The 21,596-nt window shown below is 35.0% G+C and overlaps 1 long non-coding RNA gene across 1 annotated transcript in view; it reads left to right on the top strand.

Annotated features, from left to right (window-relative positions):
- The window catches only part of LOC128235128 (uncharacterized), a 52,490-nt gene extending 32,557 nt beyond the window's left edge, over positions 1-19,933 (top strand). The window contains exons 3-4 of the long non-coding RNA XR_008261134.1: positions 16,652-16,984; positions 17,354-19,933. This is a non-coding gene — a long non-coding RNA (uncharacterized LOC128235128). The remainder of the gene's footprint in view (positions 1-16,651; positions 16,985-17,353) is intronic.
- The last annotated feature ends 1,663 nt before the right edge of the window (positions 19,934-21,596 follow it).

Genomic DNA, 21,596 nt, shown 5'->3' with positions numbered 1-21,596 from the left:
AGTAGTAACAGCTCTTATATTATCATAAAAACCAGTTTAATTAAGTTCGTGAAATGCAAAAGTTCTTAACTATACTTTGTTCACACCCCTATATATGGAATACTTTGTTTTCTGTATTACGTTGTTTTTTTGTTATTCCATATCATTGTTGTGCCATTTTTAGTATACATATATACAATTTGAATAATAAAGGGAATAAGGCAAATACGGTTTTGCGATTTAATAAAATATCTCTTAGTTTAAAAATAGAAATATTGCAATTCCCTTAATAAAACGATCATTTACAAAAATAAAAAAGATGCATTTATGGTTTATAAACATGACAATTCGAATTATCTATATCGCATAAAGTTTAAAAATTAATATTAAAACTGGATTTTTCTTTATTGTATATGTGTTTTCTTCAATCTGGCTGATATCATATGAAATACATTTCTGAATATTGGCTTTGAAAAATATCAATTTGTGTTTTAATTTCAGCCTTTACAAACTATTTCTACAATGACAATCTTTAGGTCTGGAAGAAAGACCCTTTTAGATAATTGTCGTGCCTATAATGTCAAACAAACCGTCCTTAAATCCTTATGAAAGTTTGTTCTTCTTTTGTTATTATGCTATGATGAATTCGTTAAAAGTCAAATACATCATTAGGCGTTAACCGAAAACAACAGTTGTATTCACAATTTATATACTCTTAATATAAGAAAACCTACTATGGTTACACATTTTAGTTGTGTCTGTAAAAACAGTTTTGTTTTAATTTTAGACAATGGAATATAACTTGAAAATGGAAACAGATTAAATGATTAGTAATTTTTAACGCAAACAATTAAAAAACAATTAGTTAAAGATGGGGTCAGCAGGACTAAGGTCATTATCATCATGATTTTTACTAGAAAAACAGTTCCCGATCAGTTTCTTGTCAATAATAATTGTAGACTCCAAAAACACTGTACACTCATTGGCCGCGGTCAATAATGATCTCTTTTGGGTTGAAAAATCAAATGTCAACGTCATGGAGACCTTTACTACATTTCATTTTTTTTGTGATAAACTTTTATTCCGGTATCATGCATAACATACATTTTACAATATCATATATTTGATATCAATAAAAGTAAGTTTAGGGTTGTCTATTATATAGATATAACTCCAATATTAATATTGGTATATGTTGCACATGAGATGAACATGTTTGATTTTCGTTTAAATACCTAATGAAAAATAAAGTTTTGTAAAAAAGGGCGAACATATTTTTTTTTATAATTAAATAAGAAAATAAAAATTAAATGAAGTAAGAGATGTAAGAAAAATAATAAAACATGTAATAAAACATGTACGGTAGCCTTTAAAATTAATTTCAATTTATATTGATTTGGTAACATTTTAGGTCATGTAGCTGTATTTTGCCCTTAGATTCTACCAAACATATTTATATTTGTTTTCGTTGTTTGAGATATATGACAAAGCTTTCAAAAGCTGGAATATCGTTTACAAGTTTACATTTATGAATATTAATTTTAATAATAGGAAATAAAATTGATAAGCATCACTCTCGGAGTCTGTTTCTCTATAATTCCAAAAGATATATTTATGAATGTTATTTCAGTTTGAATATTGTGTCAAGGAATACTTTTAATTTTGACCAGAAATATTGTACTTTGTAACACACCCAGTAAAGATGAATTATATCCTCAATATACATATTGCAGAAACCGCAGAGGTTTGAATTTGCGAGTTTATATTTAAACAACAATTTGTTTACTGGCAAAATCCTCTTAATATATTTATACTGAAAGCTCCTTAATCTGTTTTCGATAGTGCAATAAAAACAGTTTAGATATATATTTTTCCATTCTAAAAGCAGGAATTCATTTTCCCATTTTACTTCTGGTTTGTTGACTATTTGGCCTTCATGCTTGCTTATGTAGTTTTCAAATATATTAAAGTCTGTTCTTTTTCTTTATTCTTTGAATTCTGTCAAGTAGTAGATTATTTGTAAGCGGTTGTGTAATGGTATGCATATCAATATTTTTAAGTTTGTCATTCCAGTTAGTTGGAATGCAAGAAATTAAAGCATGGAAGTTTAAAAATTCTAAAGGGTGTATATCATATAAATTTCTAAATTGCCAGAAATCATTAAATCTGTGTCTTCTAAAATCATAGAGGTTTTCAATATACTTAATTCCTCGCAAAAACCAGGTCTTAAAAAAGCCAGCTTGCTATTTAGTTTAATAAACGAGTTATTCCAAATCATTTGTTTCGGAATAGATTTCGGATTTTGGTAAAAATTTATCGATGTCCAACCTAAAAGTATATCTATCAGAAAAGTATTCTTTATTATGCTTGTGACATCGTTTTCTTTTAAATTTGATTCGAGCAATATTTTACTTCCGTGTTCCTGAAATTCTTGTAAATAATACTTTTTCCAGTCGCCTTCATTGTTTTCATCTAATAGACGTGTTAACCAGCCTGCTTATAATCTTCATAATTATAAATTAATGTGTGTCTAGATATTTTATCAGGTTTTCAATCCCAAATAAAATTAAACAGTTTTTGATTAAGTACTTTAAGGATATTATCTGGTGGGTTTTGAAGGACAGCCAATGGATAGATTATCTTTGGCAACGCGTATGTCTTAATGAAAGGCACCGCCAAGTAATGAAAGGTTGTGTTTCCTCCGTCTATCTAAGCAGGAGTATAATTCACGTAGTTTGGGGGAAAATTTAAGATCAAAGGTTTTGTGTTTTTCATTTGTAAATATCGTTCCGAGAGCGAATGCGTTATCAGATGTCCATGTAAAATTGTTGCGGTTGCAATACACAACATTAGTGTCTTTTAAAGAACAAATTCTAAGAATGATATATTTCTTTATGTTTAGTTTTAGACCAGATATACTACTAAATTTGTCAATAGTTTCTACAAGTTTTTCAAATGACTATTTTGTGCCGTCAGTGATTTACGTTGCGTCATCGGCAAAGATTGTATTTTTTTTAAATCTTCATTTGCTACAGTTAGTTTTACCTTTAATTGAGTTGTTTGATCGTACGGCAATGGATTACATTTCTATAGATATAATGAAAAGGTAAGGGGATAGTGGACAGCCTTGTCGTACACCTCTTTCAATGTCGAAGAAATCAGATAGGTTACCATTATTCGAAACACAACTTTAATTCCATTTTAAGACATAAAAATCCATTGTTTTAGTGAACTGCCAAATCAAACTGAAGAAATCAAGGGTCTTACTTAAAAAAGTGTGATTTAAACTGTCAAAAGCTTTTTCAAAGACTGCGAAGAATAGCAGTCCTGGATTGTTATTTTCGTTAAAATTATCGATCGTCTCATAGAGAAGCCTAATGTTTTCACCTATGTATCTGCTGTTAACAACGCCAATTTGAGATCTATGTATAATAAAAGGCAACACATTTGTATACGGTTTGCTATTGCCGTTGTAGCTATTTTGTAGTCAATGTTAAGAAGAGAAATTGGTCTCCAGTGATTAAATTATGTTAGATCTTTGTCTTTTTTAGGAAGAAGGTTAATAATACCTTGCTTTTGAAGGTCAGTTAAATTTTTGTTTTCGAAAGAGTAATTGATAAAGGTAAACTTTAAGATCCTGCCAAAATATTTTATAAAACTCAGTTGTTATTCCAACTAATCCTGGGCTCTTGTTATTTTGCATATCTAAAAGGGCTGTTGCACATTCATTTTCCGTCAATAAACCTTCACATGATTATTTCTGTGTGTCATTCAGTTAACATCAATATAATCATGTTTATAGAGTTTACTGTAAAAAAGGTTTGTCTGTTTTAGTATATCTTTAGTTTTTGTAATTTCCCTTCCATTGACAGATAGACATGTTGTAGTTTTTGTTTCACTTCTTTTTATCTCTAAATTTGACAAATATTTTGAGATTTAATCAATACCATCAATTTGAGCTGCCTTAGACCTTACATATAAACCCTGTGTTTTAATTCGGTGTATTTCTTCTAAACGATTTTTCATTTCATTAAGAGTATCTAAAGTAGTATAGTCCATATCAGTGTTACTTATTGAAAGTTTAAGTTCTTCAATATCATTAATCAACTATGTTTTTTCTAAAGCTTCTGTTTTCTTTTTGAAAGAACAATATTTAATAGTAGCATTTCTGATAGTACCGTAAAATTATTTCCCATAGTACGTTAGGATTAGCTTCTTTATTAAATTCAACGAGTTCGCTAATATTTATTTTAATTTCTTTTTGATATTTATCAACAAGTAAAACTGAATTATTTATTTTGAAATATCCTAGACAACGTGGTTCAGATAAAAAGTTAATTTCAAAATATACTATTGAGTGGTCTGACCCTAGACCAGTAGATAATTTACATTTCGAGATGCAATTTAAAATATTTGAAGAGACCAAAAAATAGTCCAACCTGCAAAATAAAGGAGGCCTGTGGTTTGAATGCCAAGCAAAATGGCGAATCTCTGGGTTATTTAACCGCCACACATCTTTTATATTATAATTATTGATTAAATTTTGTATTATATCTCTGCTTTTACAATGTCTTTTATTGTGACTGTTCTTTTTATCTTTTTCAACATCAATTACTATATTAAAATCACCTCCAATAATCATGGTTTCATCTTCTTTATCGTTAACAAAATGTTGTATTATTTTAAAGAAATCGTCATCGTCATTATTTGGTCCATATACATTTAAAATAAAACACTTTTTTCTTGGATTTTTAACTTTAGATATTGTCATCTTCCAATTACTAATTCGTTCTATTATCTCAAAATCTCTATTTAACAAGATGCCTACTCCTTGATTATTTGAACTTTTGCCGCTTAAATAAATATTATTGCCCCATTCTCTTTGTCATACGGTTGGATCAGAACTTGTACAATGTAATTCTTGTAAAAGACATATATCATAATTATGCTGTTTTAACCAATTTAAAATCTGTGCTCTCTTTTTGACATTGCCTAAACCTCTAACATTAAATGTGCATATTTTAATCATATCAATGTACTATATTTCAATTGTTTTAGATCAGTTGCTTTCAAAAACTTATTGTGGGGTCCTTAAACTATATAGTACATTAGTTATCGTCAGTTGATGAACTCTTTTGAGTTTTAGTTAAATTGTCAAGGTCTTTGGGATGTTTAAAAGCGTAAAGATTTGAACTCTATGTAACCAGTGCACTTGCTACTTTGGACTGAAAATGTGGTAGTGTTCAAGAGACCAGTAGCATACTCACACTATTGAGTATCTGACATGACATAGGGACAATCAACACATCACATTAGATGGATATGTCTTATCATCAATGAACTGAGATCGTAACAAATGGACATGCAACTTATACAAATAATATACAAGTATACACAAATATACTGATACTCCCAAGCTTTTCCTTGTGTATTATTGTGACATTTAACTATCAACAAAATAGGTACTTACCAAATCCGTTGTGAGCTTTTAAACTTGTGTGTTTCAAACAGGTGAGGAAAAAAAATAATTGATACAAATATGCCTTTTTAAATATTGACAAACAGACTGTGAAATTTAACTAATAAACTCACCATTTTCCGAGTCTTTTAATTTCAAAATTAATTTGCTGGACATTCCGGTATTCATTTAATCATTTGATTTTATTGTTATTAATATGCATGTTAGAATTATGTGAATTAACATAGCAGTTGTCATTTTACCTGAACTCCTGTTGAGTAATATTGTTCATCCATAAATTATTGATTTATGTCAGATGATTACAACCGCTTTCATATCTTGATTTACATTAACATTTAATGTCAGTTTGTGCATTTAATTGTTTTGTACCAGTAATCCATTAGGCTGAATTCTAACTATTTGGTTGTTTACATTTGGCCGCCATATTGTTTTCTTAGAAAGGTCATTTGGGTCGACCGAGGTCACACAATTCTAAGATCGGTCGACCAGAACTTTTGGTCGACCTTTGGAGATCGAACCTGGTTTAGTCGACCTCAGCGTCTGTTTTTAGGTCGAATATTTGTTTTTGTGAAATGACAGCTCAAGTGCTCTTACAGTCAGCAGTGACTACAGGGCAGTTACATCGCCGACTGATGCAGCCAGTGGCCCCCGCCTATCAGCAAGCAGCCGCCCTTTCATGAGCAGAGCCAACACTGCAGGCAACCAGGCCAAAACTCAACGCGAATTCATATGCTAATAACCAGAGGCAACAAAATACCTGGCGTAGTGGGGAATTTCTTCAAAGTTCGCAAGCGTATTACCAGAATAATTCTGATTTAAATTACACTCCTTTGTAAATTGTATTAGGCCCAGACCTAGGGATCAAGTTAATGTGCCGCCATTTCACGGTAAGAGGAGTGGAGAGTGTGTATCACCCTGTTTCGAGACCGTAGCTGGCCTGGGGTAATGAGATGGGGCTGGACCAGCTGTTGCATCGTTTAGAGGGGCAAGCCGATCAGTTTGCGTTCACGTTGTTACCCCCCGCGGTGTTGCACGACTACCGGGACCTAAGACTCTTCAGAGTGAAAGAGACAACCAAAGAGTTTGCTGCGCAAGAACCATCAGCATGGTGAGACCATTGAGGCATATGCAGTAGTCCTCGAGGACGATGCGCTGTTTGGGTATGACATCCTTAAGGAACGTAACGGTCAGCCTGCACATATCTTGTTAAGTCGTAAGTGTTTCTGTGTTTCAGATCGAGAGGCAAAGCAAGACGTATTGTGGTAGCAGACGATATGACATTACCCGGTCAAACAGAGGTGGTTGTCAATGTCAATCGAGAGGTTTGAAGCAGCTGATAAAGACATTTCGGCCGATTACGCAGTTGATCCTACATAGGCATTTAAAGAGAAATATTCCCTGCAAAGGGCATCAACGTGGGTAACCCTAACAATGCGCCTACATGTAAGAATCGCATCCTTAACCCATATCCGGCGGAAGTGACATAAACAGGATGCTGAGATTAGCGTGACATAGATAATTGAAAGAGTAGTTACAGTGCTTTCTCAGGTAGAACATGAACAAGAGATTGAAAACGTTGTTGCTGCACGCAGAGTGAACACTGCATCGATTGTTGAATATACCAAGGCACGGGCTTATAGCAATACTACACCAATAGCAACTTATGAGGTCTCCTCCCAATTGATTTCGCTGCTAAACAGCTCCATAGAAAGTACCGCAGAAACGGAGGCTGCTGCAAGTATATTGGCCAAATTTGGCGATTCATTTTCCAAGGATGATTTGGACATTGGCGAAACCCTTTTATCAGAGCACTCGGCTCGCAGTATTTTAGTAGTCCTGGCAGATTTTCAAAGAGCGCCTTCGCCTGTAAATTCAGACAGTATGCGATGGTCAACGATTCGGACAACGCAGCTAGTACGTTTCAGAGAACCATCAAACCTGTCCTCCAAGGGCTTTAATGAGAAACGTTTTTACGTCTATTTTGGCGATATTGTCGTGTTTGGGTCTGAGCTCGAACAACATTTAGGTTAGGCTAGAAGATGTGCTTTCGCGTATCAGGGAGACCGCCCTTAAGTTAAAACCCGAAAAGTGAAACCTCATTCAGACGAAAAGCCGCTTCCTGTGCCACATTGTGAGTGCAAAAGAAGTAAAGCCTGGCCCATTTAAAATAGCCAAGATCAAAGGGTGGCCGCAAACTGAGCAACAGAAGCGGGTTGAACATTTTGTGGTAACGAGGTCGTACTGCCGTAGGTTCGTGAAAGATACTGTCCCAAATACAGCGGGTAATTGCGTATGCTCGACGCGCCACAATTAAAGCGGAGCGTAATTACTGTATGACTGAGGAAGAGCTTTTGACAGTGATGTTTTTCATACTATATTTTCAACAGTACCTGCTCGGTAGGCGCTTTGTGGACTGACCACCAGGCATGGCTATTTAATCTAAAAGAGCCAAGCGGTAATATCGCAAGTTGGATAGAGATACATGCCTAGTATGTCTTTACAATAGAGTACCGTGCGGGGAAAAAGATGGAGAATTGCAATCCAATCTCGTGATGCGATACGCACAAAGATTGCAGTTGTCCGGAAGTTGACATGATTGAACCTCACAAGTTTGGACCATGTCAAAATTGCCTCCGATGGTCAGAGCTCACGACACTAAGAAGTCAAATGGGTGAGGAACTCTTAAGTGACAGTCAAAAGGAAGGTACCAAGCATACGCCCCATGAAGACCAGACCGATGTTGTTGTAAGAGCAACAAGTCACCCAGATGACCAAGAGCCGAGTACTCAAAAGGTATTGAAAATTAACGTAGGAAAGTCGAGGATCATACTTTGCTACGGGCGGCCGCCATGAGTAATGAAAACGTAGCCGCTTTGCAACTAGAGGACAGCCATATCGAACCTATACTGGAGGCCAAACATGAGGGGAGGAAACCACCACAGAGCAAAATGCTTACTGCAAGCCCACAAATGCACCACTAATGGCTGATTTGGGATAACCTGGAAACGCACTCGGTTGCACTTTACAGAAGGCTTACGCGAAAGGACTGTAATGACCAGTTGTTGCAGCTTGTTGTGCCCTGCTCGAGCCGACCGGAAGTGGTCTGGCAAACGCATGACGCTTTGACAGCCGGACACCGGGGAATGAAGAGGACTAAGCATCTAATATTGCAATGTTACTATTGGTTTTGCCTTAAGATCGATTTGTCTATGCACGTGGAAGACTGTGACATTGACGAGTCTGACAGCAAGACTAGAAACACCTACGTGCTGCTCTTCGCCATATAGGCGTTCGTATCCCAATGGACATCCTCGCACTGTATTACGCTTGACCAATTTCCGGTCACAGAACTGAATAACCGGTATGTACCGGTGGTCACAGATCTATTCATAAAATATGTTGAGGTAGTTGCCTTGCCAAAACAGACAGCCGAGAAACATGTGCCAATGTGCTGCTTAACACCATACTTAGCAGATGGGGATGTCATTGGCATTACACAGTGACCAAGGGGATGCTTTTGAATGCAAACTTATAAAGAAGCTATGTGACTTGCTCGAGATAGAACAAATGCTCGAAATCCACTGTGTAACGGCCAAATGGAACGGTTTAACCGGTCTCTTCTTAAAATGGTAAGGTTTTAACTTGCCGAAGAGCAAGGCGAGTAGGACCTACACATCGACGTGCCTGCTGGAGCTTACCGCTCAACTCCACATGAAGCAACTAGACTTTCGCCAAACTTAATCATGATTGATAGAGAAACACGTCTCCCAAGTCATGTCATGTTTGTTCATGTAAGGCTCGAGGAGAGTGCAGATTACATTGAAGTCGACTTCGTTCTCGAGATGCAAGCACAGTTGCGACGAGCACATACAATGGCGAGGGAGCAACTTCAGAGAAGTGCAGCTCGAAGCAAAGAGATATATGATGCCCGGTTGTCTTTTAAACAATACATTCGTTGAGACATCGTCCGGTTTAACGTAAGAGTAGGCAGACAGGTGTAACCCCCAAGTTAGAAAGAGCGAATTGACGCACGACCGTTTTTCCACGATCATGGGAAAAGTGTCGTGCATCAATTTCACAATTCAACTTGACGGGTGCAACTAAGGTGAACCACCATAATAAGCTGAAGCAGCACTTGGGACAACGGGCGCCGACATGGGTTAAGTCGACCGCCGCAAAGGCATAGCGTGATCATAAGCCGCGTTGACCGTCCCCGAACTCGTTACAGCAGAACCACGAAACTGGCTACTTTTACTTAGCGCGACCGTCTTAAAGGCAAAGTAAACAGGAGGGGTAGCGGCTCTGGCCACGTCTTCAAAGAACACGTGCCAAAGAATATAGTGCCTTACTTCTGCACATTTTGCAAGTTCAAGACCGAGGACAGGAAAGTTTTCCTTGGTCATATGGAAACCTGTCATTTAAGTGCCATTTCTAGAAAGAAAAACATACTCCAGGGCATTAATAAAGTCACAAAACCCATACTTCGTAACTCAAAGAGACGTGACCCCGATTGATCAAGACAATGACGGTTTAGTTGCAGACCAGGAAGAGCCGTCTCTGCTCAACTGGCTCTTAGAGGTGCAGCCATTACGCAAAAGGCAAACATCATCGCAGGTACCATGTGCGCAGCCGAAGCCTCCAACATCAGTTCAGCCTGGCGCATTGAGCTCTTCGGTGGTGCCATCAATCATGCTTTGTCAGCACAGTGGTTATTTAAACAGTTGAGAGTCGCCGGTGAGAAACATGAGTCCGCCCGGTGAGCTCAGTCGGTAGAGCGTTGGATTGTTAATCGGAAAACCAGGGTTCGATTCCCGGGCGGACCAGGTCACTTCTGTTGTGATTGGTTATGAAATTCTTTCTACGACCATTTGCACTGTACCACTGCCTCTGGCATGTACAGAAGTTGTCAGTTCCTTGCAGAAGTGAAAGCACCTAGTACTGGTTCACCGCCCAGGATAGGTGTGCGGTGGTTGAACTGTCACTCTGGGACCCTTCAATGTGCTCACGCCGGGACCCGGAGTATAAACTACTAACACCACCACGGTGAGAAACATTCTTCCCACTAAACATTCTCCAATGCCGTTCATCCAGCCTAACTCCCCTCTTCAAAAACCACCCCGTATAATTCGGCCACACCCAACATATTCTTTCTAACAAGTACCACCTACATTTTCAACCGGTGTGAACACGACTTTCCTAAGCTACCATTGAGCACAAGAGAATACAACAACAACCAACTCTTGGCATACGTGTCTCAACTCACAGGAATAACCTCAGCTCAAATACCCCACGTCAAGCAACCCCTCCGCTGACGACACCAAATTCTGAAGTCGCATCTATTCATACCCTACTGCTTGATAAACGACTCGACAGCCACCTGTCCGAAGCTGAACTGAACGACCTCCTGCTCCTGCCCGTCCTATCAACTTTAAATATTACACTACCGGTGTTAAGTTTTATTTTTTTCGGCTAAAATGTATTTAGTGTATGATAGACATTATATAAGTGAAACAAAGGACTTTTATTAATTTATGTTTTAATAGTGAATACACATTTAAACCTATTGTATTTGAGTTACGTGACTAGGTATGATGGACATTGGCCGTTATTATCTGAATTTGTACGTTACAGTTGTTGTGTTCTTTAAAGTCTGTCTAAGTTCTGAATAACTATAACTGCAGCAGAAACTTAGCCTCTCTGTCGAGGGTGTAATTATGAGCCTTAACTTTTCCTTGTGTATTATTGTGCCATTTAATCTATCAACAAAACAGGTACTTAACATATCCATTGTAATGTTTCAAACTGGTGATGGCAATAGCAATTGATACAAATCTGCCTTTTTAAATACTGACAAACAGGCTGTAAAATTTAACTTATTGCCTTCACCAATTTCCAAGTTTTTAACTGCAAAATTCATTTGCTGGACATTCCGGTAAGCATTAAGTAATTTCATTTTGTTGTTATTTATATGCATGGTAGAACTATGTGAATAAACATAGCAGTTGTCATTTTACCTGAATTCCTTTTCAGTTACAATTCATCCATAAATTATTGATTTTTGTCAGATGATCACATCCACTTTCATATCCTGATTTACATTAACATTTAATATAAGTTTGTGCATTTTATTGTTTTATACCAGTAATCCATTAGACTAAATTCTAACAATTTGGTTGTTTACATTTTCGATGGCCGCCATCTTGGTTCTCTTCGAAAGGTCATTTGGGTCGTCCGAGTTCACATAATCCTAAGATCGTTCACATAGAAGTTTTGGTCGACCTCAGGGTCTGCTTTGGGGTCGAAGAGTCTTTGTTGTGTCATTCCAGCTCAAGCGCTCTTACTGTAAAGCTTAAAGGGTTAATTTTCGGACATTCATCTAACCGATGACATCTAAATTTACACATTATACACTTTAATATAAACGTTTATGCATGGTATGCTAAACACTGTAATGCTGAGAATCAACAGAAAATCCAAGAGTATATTGATCTTTATACAGTACTAATTTCCGCAATTGTATTAGAAAAGAAACGTTCGTCTTCTTTGAGTTAACAAATGTCGTTGGTGACTCATTATTTAATCTCGAACCACAGTGGTTCAGGTTTTGTCATTCTTGATATTTAACATATTCCACCAGTATTATAATCATTTGCAGCAATAAACTGTAACGTGATTTTTGTCTCGTTGTTTTTTAAAAGTTCAGTTAAAACGGCAAATAACAAACAATTAATACGGTCGCAACTACCAAGTTAAATTGCCTCACGGGCACGCAACAAGACGTTTCAAAGTATATGTAAATAAAACATGAAACAATCTTGTTACACAGTATGTAATGCATACAACATAATTAAAGTGACACTCTTATTCAAAATCAATACTTATACATGTATAACAAACACAACTTTTGATTGATAAATCTTTAACTTCTTACTAAATTATGCATTTATGGAAAATACTAATTACTGACAACAACTTTATAACCGTGTTTTTAATAACTGAAAACGCAAAAATATTAAATGATTGGTGAATGCTTAAATATTTACTGTGATCTACTATTGTCTTATAATGTAGATATGTGTTTTATGTACCTTTCTTTCAAATTAGGCACTTTTCCTTCGTAAGAACCTTTTTTTTACATTGATTTATCATTCTTGGTAAATTAAAATAATTGTACTAAATATGGTAAATCATATTTGGGAGTAATAGTGCATCTTTAACTTGTATGGCTTTTTTATATATCACATAATGAAAAATCTATTGAGATTACAATTTGATATCAAAATAAAAACTAATATAATAGTAGAGTCAGGCACTTATACATAATATATAAGAAAATAGAGTTTTTCAACAATAATCAATTGGCCTTTTCCCCAAAGTCTATTTCGATAACTCCAAAGCTGATAATGGATATCAAATATGTACATAAAAAACTGATATTTGTATCAGCTGACAAAGCAGCTAATAATGTAGTCATAGTTGACGTTTTTATTATGTTAATACTATCATTGAAGAGTTACAATCTTCTAGAACTTACGTTCCTAGCCAACTCGATGAGTGAAGTGTCATTAAAATCATATTGATTATAATGTTAAATTTCAAGTTGTGTTGAATGATGATCATAAAAACATTCCTACCATACACATACGTAAAATGCATAAAAATCTGTATAAATCACGATTTATTCTTAATGGTCATTATAATATTATATAAAAGTACAATAGTAGTCTTAAATCACTGATTGCTAAAAGCATTGTTAATCTCGATTTTTATGGTGATATTGTGAAGAGAATTCGTAAAATTAAAATGTGTCCAGCAGGTAGTTGGGCAGATAGACACAATGACTTGCTTGGATTTTATTTAAACCGGTCATGTAAAGGCAATACTTTGAAGAGTACTTTCTTCTAGTTTTTGAAAATGAATTCCTGAAACAAAATATAGGGTTGAATATAGCATCCTTACGTAACTAAGCTTTCAGTCCTTTGATTTTATGAAAATTTTGCGGATTCATGTTATCGTTAAAACCCTCTTTGGCTGGCTCGGAATGGTTTTGGCATGTGACGTCATTTTCTTCAAATATTTAACATAGGTAATCATTTTGAAGAAAATATTAGCTAATATATGTCGCTTTTATTTGTTATTATGTTTTCTTTATTTGTTCCCAGTTTTAGTTCAATGATGCTTTTTATTATAAAATTCTATGATCACACAGTTTTAAACTTTTTATGTTTTAAGACAGACTGTGTGTGATGATCATAATTTCAAACAATGACTGCATCGTATCTTTGAAAAGTTTTATGCATTAGGTACTATGAATTGCATTTCTCCGTCTACTGATAGATCCCTTATCAATCAAGTACTTGGGGTTTACTATTAGTTTATTATTATTTGTTTTATTATTTATTATTAAGTTTCCTCAAGTTAATTCATACTTTAATACGATTTATCTTTTACGTTTCTTCTTTATTCAGGACTGTTCGGAGTGAGGATTGTGCACGTAAATTGGTTTAAACCCCCAGTACATTTACATTTTACTGACCGTTCTAAGGCGGTACCTAACAGTCCTTGATAAACATACCTAGTTTTGGTTTTATATAGTATATATGCACTGTGCTTTTGTGGAGTTTTGTGCTGTTGTTCCATGTTTCTTGTTTGTGATTTTTTGCTGTTGTGTTCTATGTCTTTGGCGTTTACCCTGTGCCATTAAACAGGATTTATGTATCAACTTTTGACTACTAAGCTTGTTTCTTTAGTTTTTCACATAATTTTTGAAATGCATCCTAGTGTACATAATTCATTGGACGTAATTGATAATGGTTCGTACGTAAAGCTAATCTAATCGTCATATTAGCTTGGTCAGCACTAATATAAGCATAATATTGAAAACAGTCCAAAGCCCGTAATGCCAAACCAGTAGCTGAAAAATTCGTTTTATTTGCTTTGCACAAACAAGGCTTGTGTTCACTTTTTCATAGAGTAAACTGCACTTATTGCAGGTGCGAATATGTGCCCATATATTCAAGGTTCTATGCCACCGAGAAGAGCGACGCATACAACGGACATTTGAGAACGCCTACAGAAAAATTCTCAAGATCCTCGTTCTCGGATCAACTGCAATCATGGCAATTAAATGAAAGTGGTTGTGCTTATTTGCATAACATTTACGCTCCATGTATCTTTTTAGTGGTGATTTATTGAAACGGACTTTCTAGCACTTGTTTAATGATCTAAAATACCCAGAAAATCGTATATCTGCAATATGCGTAACACTTCGGGTACAAATCGAAAGGATTGTATATCAACATTCAAAAACCCAATGAGTCTTTTTTTCTTGTTAGGTAACTGCATTAAAACCTACACAGTCGAACATTTAAAATATTCCCTGTTTAGGGGCACAAGGTACGGGCCCGAACAACAATAAACTGCTTCGCATCCACACAAGGCATTTGCTATAACCCTGGATTTATAAATTGTTTGTTGTACGTTATGTTAAGTGGCTTTAACTATATCTCTTTACTTACAATGCTCATATAAATGCCTGGTAACTTAGCCCTAAAATCCAAAATCTTAGTATTTGTGGATAGATTGGTATCACAATTTATTCCGAGATATACCTAAGTGTTTTATTTTCTTTAAATAGCTTTTCACATGGTTTAAATACTATTTTGTCAATTCATTTTACTCTCTCAGTTATACAAAAAACGGCGCACTTCTTTGTTTTAAAAATATTATTACTTCACAGTGTAAGGTCTGCCTGAGTAGGACGATATCAACGGTGCCTTATTTAGATCTGCAGCGATTTTGACGTTCAATTCGATCGTCAAACTTAGATATTGGGACAAAAGACTTGTAGAACAATATAATTAATGGTTCCTTCCGAAGTTTCGTGCGGGATATCAACTCGAATTTAGCATTATTATACTCGTTTTACTCTAGTATACAAACTAAACTAAAATTACAACGGGGAACAATCTGGAGTGTCTAATGGCTTTTGTTTTTGCTGTCGCTTTGTCTCCCCATGACGTCACTGACAATATAGTCATAATGCTTTGTTTAAAATGTGCATAAATAGTGTCTATTTATGTTTTCATGCTTGTCTTGACATTTTAAGAATTTTTTTTACAGAATCATGTTTTGACGTTTGAATTATTGCGGTTATCACATGAAAATAGAAGGCTAGAGTATTGTTTGGTATATTAAGATAAATGATAGTGAAGTTGCGAAACACAACCCGTACGGGAAAGTTTACGTGTGAGATACTGTATGTTCATTATGTCATCCTGGTATAGTAAAATTATACAATTCAAGAATAACAAGTACGAGAATATATTTTTTTATTCCAGAATTAGCGAAATGACTCATTCATGTTTAAGATGATAGTTTGCAAACGACTATTAACCCGCTATGCATCTTCATTATTTATGCCGAGCTAAACGTATAATTACACGTACATGTTGTGCTGTTCTTTCTCTCTATTAGCTTTATTAGCGGGGACAGTGCATCTCGTAACTACTCGGCGACCTTCAGCAAACCAACCGACACTGAAGCTTAGGGTTCCCTCTAGTTATCAAAATGCATTCCCACCTCAAGGAAGTCATGTTTATATATTGTTAATTAGTTTTCTGTTCTCGATTTGGAGTCACTCTTGCCGGATATTCATCGACATTTAGAATGTTGATTTCGGGGTTTGAATGTTTTAAGTAATGATGATGAGGACAAAAACTATGAAGTTACTTATGATGATGCAGGAGTTACATCCAGTACGCTATTTGTGAAAAGTAATCCAGATAAGTGTGTAAATTCCTTCGACATAGAAACACTTGATACCTTTAAAACAAACCTGACTTATTCTCTTATATATAATACTACAGAAATTTCTGAAAGATAACTCATATTTCATATATCCGATATTTATGCTGCCGCAATAAAGAAAGAATGTTCTTAGTTGCAGCGTTTTTGCATGCGATATACAACACAAACATACTCCCATAAATTTGAAATTGTGTAAAAGCAAACTGTTTATGATAGTTTGTTTATAAACTATCTCGTTTTTATACCAACTTCACATGGTTTCGTCAGTGTTGACCGTAATATTTGTGCAGTACCAATGAAATTAAATTTTTTAACATATATTGCCTAAATAGTTTTTATGAACTTAAATAATATATTGCTAAAATTCATCTTGTTTCTTTGCAGGTGCTGGTGGTTCCGTTATAATAAGTTCATCAGCAGCGACTGTTCCGGAGGGGTCATCACTAACATTTACCTGCACATATACTGGAAATGAGCATCTGTACGCAATAACATGGACAAACAATGGAAACAATTCGTCAAGGAAATATGATATAATAATTCAATCATCCGAACCATGTTCAATATTTGAGACTGGTCTCAACGAAAATCTTTTCACCTACACCTGTCACACGCTGACTATTTTAAATGTAACACGGGATTATCATAACGACAACTTTACATGTCAAAAAAATGGGAAAATCAACAGTGGCAATAGTGTTGTCGTCAGTGTTGCAGGTAAGAGTTTAATTTACATAATGCTCAGAGTATTCTTTTCAATGTAAAGTCAAATAACGTTTAATTAGTTAGATCAAATAGGTTGACCACTTAAAACATGGTGACAGTCACACAGTTATCACCCCCCCCCCCCTCAGCCACACTTTTTTGATAATAATCTAGTACTGAAATGATCATTTATTAGCTATGCTAGAAATACGCCTCTCTACAAAGGCAGGTTTGAGTATCAGATGACATTTCCACACTGAAATTGAGGCCTGTGTGAGTATTGACACCAATGGCGAACATGTATATCTGTCATGGAGCTGTGCTGGTTGTGTGGCCTCAAAACCACTGCAACATAACAATTTAATAAAAATATCTTTTCAGAAAAGAGAAGGCAGCCTTTGTTACCCAGTGAACACCCAGAGCATCTTGTTACTTAACAATAGCCTCATAAAGACCTAAAACTAACAAGAAGTGTACCAGAAAGCTAATCAAATACTAAACAAAGCGTAAACTTGAGGCGGGCGGCGGGCAAATATTTTCAAGGGCAGAAATCTTGCAGTTTGTAAAAAAATATGCTAAGCTCTAGCTTGACGATTTAGGCCGAAATTTAAAGTGTTACTCATTTACACGGTGGAGTAAATTTAATCAAACATCAATAAAGTAAAACACAGGAATATAAGAAATAGCTTTAAACTCTCTCACATTCATGGCAGAATGTCTGGGGACGGTCCTGTACGACAACCAGGACGGCGAATATGTGAAGTTGCATGCACACACTCACACACCTTTACAGCTCATCAGTCATTGAGCTTTGGTCTCACACTTTTTCACTTACACAAATTCAAACTCGATCGATCGATCGATCAATCAATTAATCAATCAATCAACTAATGCACACTCTCCTGGAAAGCTATGACATCCTTTGGAAGAGATGAATCTTGCAGTCAGGTTAATGGTTGCTGACTTAACTTTAATGTCCCAAACAGCAACTGCAATTAGAAAAGCATGTTGTTTACAGTCTAAAATGAAGATGATTTCATTTACAAAATAGCCTTGTATTGATTAAAATTAAACATTCTGCTGGAGTAACATATCTAAATCCCCAAATGGATGCTCAGCGAAACACGAATTGCATTGCATGTCCGAGGGGATATCCCATGTCCCAAGGATATCTGGACGCAACTTACCATAGCCGCCTTGCGTTTTTATTCACAAAGCCAGCCTACGCAGTACATTCTTATTTTGCATGATGTGTACTGAAAAGTATTAGCTTTCCATAAAATTCTTCAATAAACCTATCCATGAATTCAATCAAATTAACAAATACCTTTTGAAATGGAAATATGTAAATTTTACCTAATTATTGATAAATACAACTTATATTGCAATCAAACTGGCTGAAATATCAGAAGAAATGAGTCCTTTTTCCTAAAGCCAGGTTTTGAATTTGCAGATTACAGTTCACAGATCAAGAATTTAAGCATTTCATAAAATTCAAATTAAACAAACCTTGATAAAATTCATTTTATAATAACCTGTTCACAATCGTTGTTAAATAAATATGTTTAAACTGAATTTCTGAATCCATCTATGTTAGAAAGAGATACTGCAAAATATTATTCAAAACCACATAATTGTCTTCAAATATGATATAAATCATGTGTAAACTTGCAAGAATACAATGTCCACATCATTAAATGCTACCTGAATGGGAAAAACGTTTCTTTCAAGACCTACTTAAAGGGATACTGCGACCCGGAAGCATTTCGTTGTGGGCCGACACCTTTATACCCCTTTCCCGAATATTCTTTAAACACAACGTCTTATGGTATGTCGGTGCCGGTTTTGATGACCAGTGTACATCCAAAAGGTAGTTTTTATGCCAATATTTACCGAAATGAATTGGTTGAAAGCTTAACAACAATATACAGTGTACACAATCAAATACAATAGTTACTGCTCCAAAAATACTGAGCAATCTAAAATCTGACCCCTTGCATTCCCCAAATACTCATGAAGTGTTAAGTTTTAATTTAAGCGACAAAATCACATTCAAGCAGAATGATTTCAAGCAAAAATGAACAAAAAATTAAAAAACAACTGAAATATATTGTTTTATCCGTGTTTGTTTGTTATCTTTTTGTGATTCAGTTTTGAAAATGTTTTCCAATGTTATGATAAAAGATGAAAAAGGGGTGCAAATATGAGAAGCTTTGAAGATATAAACTGGTATTTTAAATGCATACCCGCATATATTTTCGGTGGTGTTTGGTTCAACTGAAACAATCTTTTATAAATATTAACCTTAGTTCAACTAACAAATTCAATATTTGAATGCTGAAAGATTTGTTTTTAGAAGACTAGCAATGATGTTTTTTCTTTTCTTGTCTAAATTTCAATACAAATGAAAACTGTTATGAACAAGTTCTTATGCGCTGTTCCGTCTGAGAAGTTCCCTGGGTGTGAACCGCTCACTGTGTTATTGGCTTCCTCTGAATTCATGACAATATTTGAACTCAATCCAATGCATCTTTTCTGAACGAACGACAAATGAATACTCACAGTTTCGAACAGTGTTTTTATTGGTCATGGATAGTAACTTTTTACCTGTCTGTCATATTTGGCAAATAAAGAATTTTTACAAAGTTGTTTTTGATGGTTTTGTAAATTCTGTGTGGATAGACTAAATACAGTTCGAATTAGTCAAAACAAAACTAACATAAATTTTGGAGTTATTCCGTGTAGACCTTAAAATCAATTTTGATTTATAAGTATGTAGATCGGTTTCAAAAGCTCAGTACAGTATTTACTTGTTAAGTTATCCAATTTTTGTAAATAAATATTACTTCACCTGACTATAATGTACTGTAGAGGGGTCGTGTCGTAAAGTTAAGAAAAAAATCCAAGTAATGCAACAGTCAATTGCAGCATGAGCCTCCCGGACCTGTGAATAGCGGGGACTTTCGGTCCAGCCTATCCCCGATCTACACAGAGAAACTGCTGGTAAAAGGACATCTTAGTTTCGGCCCATTTCCTGTTTCCTTCGGTGCAAAAAAACCCCATCTTATTCACTCGGCACTGATATTTCGGAAGGTTATATTTCTGTACACTGGAAAATTTGGATGATGATGGTTCACGATACATCGACTTTCTTGTTTCTGTTTTTTTTATGGAATTAAATTTCAGGATAGTGTACAATTGGCTTTAATTAAAATAAGACAAATAAAACATGCTAAGTATATAGCTATTTGGGGCCAACATTAAGATTTTTTCCTGCTCACCTGAATAGCTATTTTTATGGATACACAAATATACTCATAGAAAAGTTTAAGAATATGTTGTTTTCATATCAAAAGATAAAACGATTTAAAACAATGAAATAATTTCATAAAGAAACATTCATTTACCTAACTGTCAATGGACATTTATATTGAAATTTTATTCATAATATCTGGACTGAATTAAGGAGACCAATATTATTGTCGCCTTAATCCAGCGGTCCCCATAATCCCAAGATTAATATATATATATATATATTGACTGTACTTACAAAGATTTCATAAAAAAAACTCATGGACTGTAAAATGAAATTTATAAGTATGTAACTAGTTTAATGTACTTGTTACCTAAGAAATGAACATTAGAATCAAATGCTAGATGTAATTGGAAAGTATCTAAAGACTAATATATAAGGTTAACACGAAATGTTAAGTGTTTGGTTCTTCCTGATCAACTTAATATTGCAGTAAGAATGGATGATTATGCTTGTAAAGTAGGAATAAACCGTTAGTATTTTTATTTTAAATGCTTTGATTTTATGAACGGGATTTATTTCAATTGCAAAGCAAAAAATATTTGCACAAATGTGCTGATATGTTAATGAAATATTGGTCATGATATTTCAAATTCTTAAACTTATCTTCTGAAATAAAATAGTTGAACACACATCTTTATTTCTAAATGGTGTCTATTTAAATGACCCTTTACCAGCATAAAACGGCATGGCAATGACTGATATTAAATATTGTTATATTACGAAGGAATTGCACATGTTAATTCCACGCAAATGCGAGAGTTTAGGATCAATATGTAGAAAATACACAATTGACAGGTCTATACAGATCCTCCCCTCTTGATGACTTGGCAACAGGTCATGCTCCATTGAGGAGTTCTCTACATTTACCTCGTTACATCGGTCACATCGAAAATGTTCAAAGTTGTCCCCCAAAAAATTCGATTTTCTGCATTTGATCGACATCAGACCAGAGTCATTCAGTTCACATAGTTAAACTAAGTAACATGATTGTATTTTCAAAAGCCTTTCATCGCTTTCAGCACTGTTTTTCATATATGGTGAAGGATTTATTTTGAAAATATATTTCACATACGGTGCAGTTTTTTATGACAAATGGTTGGTGCTGCATTTTATATCATATAGTATCATGACAATCGTGAATTGCACCATCAAAGTGCAAATCGCTTTTACGAGCTATGTCTTAATGTTTCCGATGTAAATTCATGTGAATTTGGATTCCCTGTGGTGACCCCATATTAGTTTGTATCAGTTATAACGGTTTTAAGATGTTAATGAGAAGAGCAAGAATGTGATAGTTCATATACAGCC

The sequence above is a fragment of the Mya arenaria genome, chromosome 5 (assembly GCF_026914265.1).
Source record: "Mya arenaria isolate MELC-2E11 chromosome 5, ASM2691426v1".
Lineage (NCBI taxonomy): Eukaryota > Metazoa > Mollusca > Bivalvia > Myida > Myidae > Mya > Mya arenaria.
This window is presented reverse-complemented; position numbering and strand designations above follow the sequence as displayed.